Source organism: Salmo salar, chromosome 02 (assembly GCF_965601325.2).
Source record: "Salmo salar chromosome 02, fSalSal1, whole genome shotgun sequence".
NCBI classification, from domain to species: domain Eukaryota; kingdom Metazoa; phylum Chordata; class Actinopteri; order Salmoniformes; family Salmonidae; genus Salmo; species Salmo salar.
In genome coordinates, this window is record NC_138292.1 from 21,455,083 (window position 1) to 21,464,996 (window position 9,914).

Consider the following 9,914-nt stretch of genomic DNA (forward strand, 5'->3'; position numbering starts at 1 on the left):
TACTATATACTGTACGCTATTTATATACTTACTGTATATAATGTACACTACTCTTCTCCTGTAAAGAATTATGAAGACACTGACCAAGTTTAGAGAAGCTGAACTAGCTGTGTGATGTGTTTCAGTGCTGGCTGCAGCTTGCTGTACACTACCAGCTGCAAGTACCTGATTGTGTATGTTTGTGCGCATCTACGTTGAATAAAAAATTTCCACGCAACAATTTCAAAGATTTTACTAAATAACATTTCATATAAAGAAATCGGTCAATTGAAATAAATTCATTAGGCCCTATCCAGTGGATTTCACATGACTGGGCAAGGGCGATTTCATGACCCATCGTGGGCGCCAGGCCCAGCCAATTAGAATGAGTTTTTCCTCACAAAAGGGCTTTATTACAGGCAGAAATACTCCTCAGCACCCCCTCCCCTCTCTGACAATCCTGCAGGTGAAGAAGCCAGATGTGGAGGTCCTAGGTTGGCGTGGTTACACGTGGTCTGCGGTTGTGAGGCCGGTTAGACGTATTGTCCAATTCTCTAAAATGGAGGTGGCTTGTGGTAGAGAAATTCTATTCTCTGGCAACAGCTCTGGTGGACTCTACTGCAGTCAGCATGCCAATTGCACATACCCTCAACTTGAGACATCTGTTGCATTGTTGTGACTGCACATTTTAGTGGCCTTTTATTGTCCGCAGCACAAGGTGCACCTGTGTAATGATCATGCTGTTTAATCAGCTTCTTGATTTGCCACTGTCAGGTGGATGGCTTATCTTGGCAAAGGAGAAATGCTCACCAAAAGGGATGTAAACCAATTTGTGCATATGGAAAATTACTGGGATTTGTTTTATTTTTGCTCATGAAACATGGGACCAACACATTATTTGTTGCGTTTTATTTTTTGTTCAGTTAATGTGATGGTAATTGTTTCTCACTACGACTAGAGTGGTCACCTGTGACAATGGAGAAAACGTCCAGTTCCTGATCTGTGGTAAGAACACACACATTCTATCCTGATGGTCTCTCCATAGTGCTATATCTCTTCACCTGTACTTTTTCTTTCCCTGCCAGAGTCTGGAGTGATCTTCATTGAGAGATCTCTGTACGGAAGGACTAACGGAACCACCTGCAGAGAAGGACAACCTGCCAACCAGCTGACCAACAGTGTTCACAGACGGGCACCCTGGAGGTCCTCTGAGGTACTCAGTCAGTGTTTATTTGATAAAGACAGGCTGGGATTCAGTCAGAGGCGTGTTGTTGAAAAGCACATCGCAGTATCGTCAATGTGCCTTTAATTTTATTTTTATTTTTTAAAATAAAAAAAAAATCCTGACGTTCCCGGTAAACACTGCAGATGTCTGCCTTAAATGTCAAGCGCTGCATGCTTGTTGACAACGCCTTTGATTAAATCCCAGCCATAGCTCATCTTACCGCCTGATATCCCCCAGGTGCAATGGGAAACAGGTGTGTGAAGTGAACACTGAAGTCTTCCGTACTTCTGACCCGTGTTGGAATCTACAAATACCTGGAAACCACCTACACCTGTATCCTAGCAAGTCAGTCTGTTTCTATGTATAATAATACAAAATACTACACCTGGCTAATGTCTGCTATGAAAAGGTATGTCTTTATTTATGTCTGCTCTGCAGTGGCCACTGTGGTGTGTAATTCCTGTTTCTTTGTCCTGGCAGCACGCAGCATTACTTGTGAAGGTTCTGATGCTGTAGGCTGTGGTAAAGCGCTGATGTTCTAGTATGTGTGTCTCGGCTGTACAGTATTCTTCTGTCATATATATAGTATAGCAGTTTCATATATGGTTTATATTACCATCACTAGCACACACCAGACATCCAGCCTTAACTCTCTTCCTCCCTCAGATGAAGGTACAATCCAGATCCACAGTGCCAGCTATGGCCGCCGTGGCCAGCTAGTGTCTTCCTTTAAACGGCCTGCGAGCCAATCCACAACTGTCTCAGCCAATCCACAACTGTCTCAGCCAATCCACAACTGTCTCAGCCAATCCACAACTGTCTCAGCCAATCCACAACTGTCTCAGCCAATCCACAACTGTCTCAGCCAATCCACAACTGTCTCAGCCAATCCACAACTGTCTCAGCCAATCCACAACTGTCTCAGCCAATCCACAACTGTCTCAGCCAATCCACAACTGTCTCAGCCAATCCACAACTGTCTCAGCCAATCCACAACTGCCAGTAAGATGGCAGAGAGTTATTGAAACCTGCAGTGTACTATTTGAAACGCATTACTGTTAACCTGTACTGTAGAAACATGACAGTAGCGTTAACCTGTACTGTAGAAACGTGACTGTAGCGTTAACCTGTACTGTAGAAACGTGACTGTAGCGTTAACCTGTACTGTAGAAACGTGACTGTAGCGTTAACCTGTACCTATCGTTGACACAGTTGTGATGGGAAGAGCCAGTGTGACGTCCCGGTGTTCAACTCTCTGTATGGAGATAGGAAGGAACCTACAAGTACCTGGATGTGGCTTACACCTGTGGCTAAACGTGAGGCACACACATGACTGGGAAGTAGAATGCTGGGGTTGACTGTTTTTGTCTTGCAGGAGATATTCTGAGGAATGAAGGCCAGATACTTCTGGGATATCTTCATCGGGTGGATCTGTCTTTCCTCTCCTCTTCCTCATGAATCTCAAATTGAGTAAAATGTATGTAATTTCCATGTCAAGGTGTGTCAGTCACATTGATTATTTTGGTATTGGCATAATTTATGGTCAACACTGTGTAGGAACGCTTTCTAAAAGCAAGGTGCGGTCAGAAGGACACATGGAGAAATAAAACATGAACCCCAAAATAAACTCTTCAAATAACATTGTGATGATAATACTTTTTTTACTGAAGCATTTCTTCAAAATAATGTTTTTCTGAACTGAGGTGGTTGATCTGAATTAAATAGCATGAACATAACTCTTGTTCAATATTACTATCACACAAACATTAAATACTTTTTTGAACAATAAATTGCATTACATCAAGAAGGATTCAAAGGTCTTGGATACATGGACTCTAATCATACAACATGCACATTCTTATCCATACAGCTAGGCTGCCCATCACAGCTGAAACGGAGCAGTACCTCACTAGTTACTTTGCTATAGTCTTAGGCAGGCCTGCAATCTGGAAGCCAGGTACTGTCAGTCTGTGGCCCAGACTACCAAATATCAGTGCCACTAACTTATGTCCAAGTGTGATATGAGGAGCTGGTAGTTTAGAAGCTTGTCAGTGAAGGCCTGCTCCATATGTAACAGTCAATTAAGCACCACTCCTCCGAAATGAGACCCACCCCTACCCGTTTTACTTTGCTGTCTATCGGGTCATGTTTAGCAATGTACAGGTCCTTGCAGGAACAGCAACCATTTACATTTGACTCTGTAAGATACAGAATGGATCATGTTTTACAGGGTACCAGAATGCTAGTGTGTTTTGTTGGTAGAGCCTGCAGCCTTAACAGTAAAGGTGAGAATCTCTTCGCCAATAGCATCATTCTGGTACATGAAATGGGTCCGGAGCATCAAGTTACTGTAGCATCTGTCACCACCTCACTGTCCAACCCAGCGGCATGAAGAGGAAGAAAATATTCAGTTCTTTGCGCTATTAAGAATTTACAGGGACCTGGCGTCCAAAGGAGATGGTAGTCCACACGTGGACGCAGGACTTCAAGGGCGAAGGTGCAGTTGCAAAAGCAATGGGGTGCTCATATTTACACTTGACAAAAGTAAAATATACATTCATATACTTGACACTGATTTAGACAAAATCAGGCCAAAATTAAATGTTCAAATTGACTGCCACACAAGGAGGATAGCGCAAACAGTCACTGTTCCATTCCCAGATCTACATGAGACAGACCAGTCTGCTTGAATAGAAAGGTTTCCCTCCTCAAACCTGGGCTAAACCAACAAAGGCGAAACACAGGGATGTTGGATGATAAATTAATATTCAATGTATACAGGCAAACTGTTCCCAAGTATTCTCAATAAATAGAGGCATACGTGATTGTATCCCAATGTAATCAAGGTTTGAAATGATTCGGTTTTGGATTATTGCTGTCAATTCGCAGTGTACTCATTATTTAAAACTGTGTTCCGGTGTCACGATTCCTACCGACGGTGGCGCCCCCTCCTGCTCGGGTGGCGATCGGCGGTCGTCGTCACCGGCCTATTAGCTACCACCGATTCCCTTTTTGTTTTCCCCTTTTTTTTAATGTTTTCTCACCTGCACTGAGTTAGTCAATTAAGAGGGCTATTTAGTTCAGCTGGCCCGCTCTCTATTGTGCGGGATTGTCCTTCTGTGTGTCGACTGAGGGTTGGTCGACTGTGCTTGTCGACTGTGCTTGTCGATTGTGTTTTTCCCCTGTTGTTGGGAAACCTTTTATTTTGTACATGTGGTTTATTAAAATTACCACACAGTGTTCGCTGCTTCCTGCGCTTCTTTCTGCCACACCACAGACAAGCCGTTACATCCGGCCCCAAGAACATCCGCTCAAGGAGGGAGTTCTATTAACCTGAGTCGCGGTGCACAGGTCTATGGCCCTCGACGTGACGGGCAAAAACTGAACAGTAGCCTAATCTGCGCAGCTCGGTCATGTCAACATGGCAGCATGGTGCATCGTTTCAGAAACATACATCTCTTTGCCATAATATATATTTGCATTTTCTAACTAGTTTTCTTTGGGAAGGCATACAAGTGTTTTAGTCAAAAGCAATCACTTTTGCGTGTGAAAACAGAATCCTACTCAACCTATGTGACTTTTGTTTGGATCCAACTTCTAATGAGAGGATTTGATTATCTGGCATGGGTTACCCTGGTGGAAGCAGTTTCCACCATTAGCATGTAAATCTTGGTGGGGCAAAAAAACAAAAGTGGGATGCATGCCAGCCAAGCCACTACACAACACTAAACAATACATGAATTGCACTATAACGGTGACAAACGGTGCCCACAAACTGTTAGGGCCTACATAAAGCTGTCCCACCAGTAGAGTCCCAACAGCAGTCCCAACACCTTACCACTGCTACACCTGGCTATCAGCGGAGCCTTGTCTGGCAGAAAAACAGTTCATTCAGCCTCATTTACTAGCTTTTAAAAAAACATAGCTGATATGGCTGACTTGCTTAAACAAATGTGGTTTCTACTGACAATTGAGATGTACAAACTATGGATAAGATAAACAAGTGGATAAGAGGCAATCCGTAATTTCAATTAAGACAATGATCGAGCTAGGACGGACATAACATTAGTCAATATAACTATTTGTTTAGCACTTTTGAAATGTACAGCATCAGAATTCAGAACATGGGCCGTTCTTACAGCGTTCTCCCTGTACACCAAGTCAGAACCATAGGATAAATAAAGGGGGCATATAAGCAGACAATGAAAGCTCTTTTAATATTCAATGGTTACATTTCTCTAAAACAGGTTATAGGCTACAGTAGAACAGTCAGAACAGTAGGTGAAATTAAGGGGGGTAAATAGACCAAATTATTATGGTGAGGGACATGAGCTACTAACATAACGGGGCAGCAGGTAGCCTAGTGGTTAGAGCGTTGGCCTAGTAACTGAAAGGTTGCAAGATTGAATCCTCAAGTTGACAAGGTAACAAGGCAGTTAACCTACTGTTTCTAGGCCATTATTGAAAATAAGAATTTGTTCTTAACCCCATATTTGGGACCACACATCCACTGTCACTGATTCCTTCCAAACCACTTGTTGAATTTGCGATTTCCAACTTGTTGTGTAATGTTTATTTCCAATGGCCGATGAGCACCAATACCTTTTATCTAATTATTTCTCTTCATATGACAAGGATTAAAAAGGATTTGCCAGTAGATTGTCGAATTGATTCATGATGATGACTGCTAGCTAAGATTGTGAAAGTATGAGGTTGACATCAGTCCAATCAAAGCTACTGTACATATAATGTGATTTGACGTCATTTTAGCTGTGGCCAATGACCTTGAGCCTTCTTGGATGGGCACTTATAATGTAACACCCGAAAGGCTAGAATTTTCAAGTTCTCCTCTTACACTTGGCAGTGACGTAAAGTCCCCATGAGTGACAGAACACTGAGCCAATCACAGCGCAACGCTCCGTATTTTCTGCTGGCTTGCCCCACCACCACCACAGAAAGCACTGAGCTAGGCTGAAACACCTGCATTTTGGAGCTGACTTACTGAAGAAAACAAAAAAGAGACCATGTTTGTATGTGGCTTTATTAACTCAATGATATATATTTTTAACATTGTTTGCAAACTGATATGTGACACCTATTAAAATGCCAAATAACATTTTTTTTGGCAAAAAATGTGGGGCTCAAAACAGGTGGGGGTCACCACTGTCCCTCAGTGATGGGACGTTCGGCTCTTTTTATTGACTCTGATCTTTTCAACTTGTTCAGTCAAAAGAACAAATCTTTCGACTAATTTCATTAATTTGAGTCAGTAATGCCGTGAGCAAGCAGGACCCCCTACCGATGAAAGAGTCATGATTCAACAAGCCTCTCTCGTTCACATGTCATTCACATTGTTTAAAGCCCACCTTTACGAGTCTCAGTCACAAATGACAGCTCCAGTATGCTCCTATGGTGAGAACATTTGTTGATTGCTAGGCATACAAATAAGATTGTTTTGGTTCTATAAAGCTGTCTCCATCATAACATTCAATAATCAATGAATTGCATTTATTCTTGCACCATGCGATTAATGATCAGTTGTAAAAAATGATATTCTGCCTGCTGCCAGCAGCATAATCTATTTCCCTGCGCGAATATATGACAGACAGTTGTTGGTGCGAGCACGTCTCTGGAGCCGCTGAGCCCGAGGAGTGTGTATCAATTCTGCTGTAGGTCTCATTGCGGCCAGCAAGTCAAATAAATGACTAAAATGAACAAGTCACTTAGAAAAACTAATCATGACTTGCGAGTCAGTAAAAATAACAAATAGTTTGCAAACTGCACATCTCTAGTGCAGATCCAACACTATTCCAGTTTGAACCATCAAAGCCAGTCTTGTATGGATACAACCACAATCTCTGTCTACAGATTCATTCACAAGCCTGCAGATCACAGGCTAACGCCATCCTATGTTGTATCACACACACCGCTTCTAAAGCATTAACATGTCAAAGCCTTTTGCTTAAGTCCAACTTAACAGTGGAGGCTCCTCAGAGGAGGAAGGGGAGGACCATCTCCCTCAGTGAATTTCATAAAAAATTGTAAAACATTTAAAAAGTTATCCTTTTTAGATAAAACATTACTAAATATAACCACGTCACCAAATAATTGATTAAAACAGGCTATTTTGCAATGAAGGTCTACAGTAGCCTCAACAGCACTCTGTAGGGTAGCACCTTGGTGTAGTGGGAGGACAGCTAGCTTCCATCCTCTGGGTACATTGACTTCAATACAAAACCTAGGAGGCTCATGTTTCTCACCCCCTTCCATAGACTTACACAGCAATTATGATAACTTCCTGGAGGACTTCCTCCAACCTATCAGAGCTCTTACAGCATGAACTGACATGTTGTCCACCCAATAAAAGGATCAGAGTATTAATCTAATACTGAAAGCACAAGCTACAGTTAGCTAGTTGAGTAGTTGACTCAAAGAGAGAGAAAGACAATAGTTGAACAAATGTATTTCTTCCAAAATGAAGGAGAAGCAAGAGAGAGATAGAGAGAGATTTCATATTTTTTTTTCACTTTGAGTTTCACTTACTTAGCTAGAAAATGCAGCTAGCTAGTTTAGTTTACTGAAACACCCTGCTCAAACAGAGAGATGCTATGTTAGCTAACTGGCTATGACTTTCCAACCCAACACTAGAACTCTTCCTAGTCAAGGTAAGATTTTGGTTTTACAAATGTATTGCCACTGGGCCCGCTGGTGTAAGTGCTAAACTCCTTACTGAATATACACTAACTTTACTGCATGACTGAAGTGGGTTTACCAACGCATTAGTTATATTAGCTATGTTGACGATGACGTTACTTTGGCTAATATGGTGACAACGATGTAGGCTGTGTGCAGCGGTTATGATATGGTTTGGCTTGGAAAGGTTTCTTCGCCTAGTTACATACAGCTGATGTGTTGTGCATTGAAGTCCACAAGCGAAGGGAAAAGCTGAGAGGAGGAGAGCGCATAGATGCGAGAAGGAATACAACGTGGCTGCTATGAAAGTGAACTATTGTTTCAGGAGTGTATTTATTCTGCCCATTCTGTTGAAAAACGATTCTTAAACGGAAGCAAATGGAACAAAACGGGGATAAACATACCTGAATTTGTTCAATAGAAACTCTCGTTTCCAACTGTTGGACTAATGATTACACCCTATATCAGTTAGATACAAGGCGGTATTGAATGTGTCACTGTCTGTCCATGTGTTACTCTCTGTCACCTCAAATGTTATCGACCTGTGTGCACCTACGTTGTAAACTTTAATTTATAGGCTGGGTTGTAGCAACCTCATGATGGGTACAGGGAAAATTTGAGTACCATGTAGTGGCCTAAACCTATCGCTGTTACTTTGAACTGTGGGAATGGAATATGAATGACATACATACAATATGCTGTAATAGAAAAAAATTGAAAAATATGCTGTAATAGAAAAAATAGTCTTCCCTCATCTTAAACGGCACTGACTGCCACTGCAACTCAACCATACCCTAGAAGCATCTAGAAAAAAAGACCTATGGATAAATAAATTAAATTGGACAACGCCCAGGGGTAAAAGTGTGTGTGTGTGTGTGTGTGTGTGTGTGTGTGTGTGTGTGTGTGTGTGTGTGTGTGTGTGTGTGTGTGTGTGCGTGCGTGTGTGTGTACGTGCGCACACAAGCGTGTGAGCGTGTGTGTGTATTCACATGGGTAAGACCAAAGCTGTGATCAGGGTGTAATGAAGGATATTGAAGGATGTTGGGTAATGGCCTCTCTCGTCTTTGCTCTCCCTCTGGGCATCCTGCGATAACCGTTTCCTGTCATGGGAATTAAAAAGAGAAAGGTGCTTCATATGTAAAGCAGCCAGCGCTGCCGTGATGGTAGATGGACTACGTGGATCCCTCCCTTTCTCTGTTTCTGTCTTCTCTTCTCTCTTCGTTATCTCTTTCCTTCTCTTTGGGGACTGGTAAGATGTGGGCTCAGGCTTTGATCATTGGCAGAAGGCCGCTGCGGTTCGATTTCTGTGGTGCTCCAGCGAGAGGGTTGCTGTGCAATTATAACCCCTGGGAGGAGAAGCAGGAGGTAAGCTAATTGCTCAAAGCCACAGTTGTACTAGCCTGTATCTTATAGCCAGCCAACATCAATACTCTTTACTCTATAGGGTACAGAATGGCAGATCAGTAGCTGAGTGCTTCTACACCTGCATTGCTTGCTGTTTGGGGTTTTAGGCTGGGTTTCTGTACAGAACTTTGAGATATCAGCTGATGTAAGAAGGGCTATATAAATGAATTTGATTTGATTTGATTTGGATTTGATTTGAGTAGCCTTTATCATATGGCCTTATGGAATAGAAACAGTCCACATCAATACTCTTTAACACACAGAATGGTGGTTCACTACTACAGTAGCATGTGTCTTTTGATCTAATGGACCAGATCCTCTCGTGTTGCTATGCTATGGCCTCTAGTCCATATGGAACCATTCAAGACTAATATTGATTACTCTTCAGGGCTCCGAAGGACGTTCCTGACCCCTAGTTCCCTAGTTTGTACATGGTACAGCCTTAGCCATATTGAAAACACATACTGTATCATGGGGGGGGGGGGGCATAAAACAGCTGTTCTGAGGGGAGAGTATAGTTGTTCTGAGGGGAGAGTTGTCTTTGGAATGTCCGTCTGTCTGACCCCTGACCTGCTTGCCCTGACCAGCTGTGGGAGAGGAGGAAAATGCTGAG

The 9,914-nt window shown here is 42.5% G+C and overlaps 1 long non-coding RNA gene across 1 annotated transcript; it reads left to right on the plus strand.

Annotated features, from left to right (window-relative positions):
- The first annotated feature begins 935 nt into the window (after window positions 1-935).
- LOC106577112 (uncharacterized) lies at window positions 936-2,818 on the plus strand. The gene is made up of 4 exons (XR_001322068.3): window positions 936-984; window positions 1,065-1,192; window positions 1,442-1,537; window positions 1,871-2,818. It is a non-coding gene; the product is annotated as an uncharacterized LOC106577112 (long non-coding RNA).
- The last annotated feature ends 7,096 nt before the right edge of the window (window positions 2,819-9,914 follow it).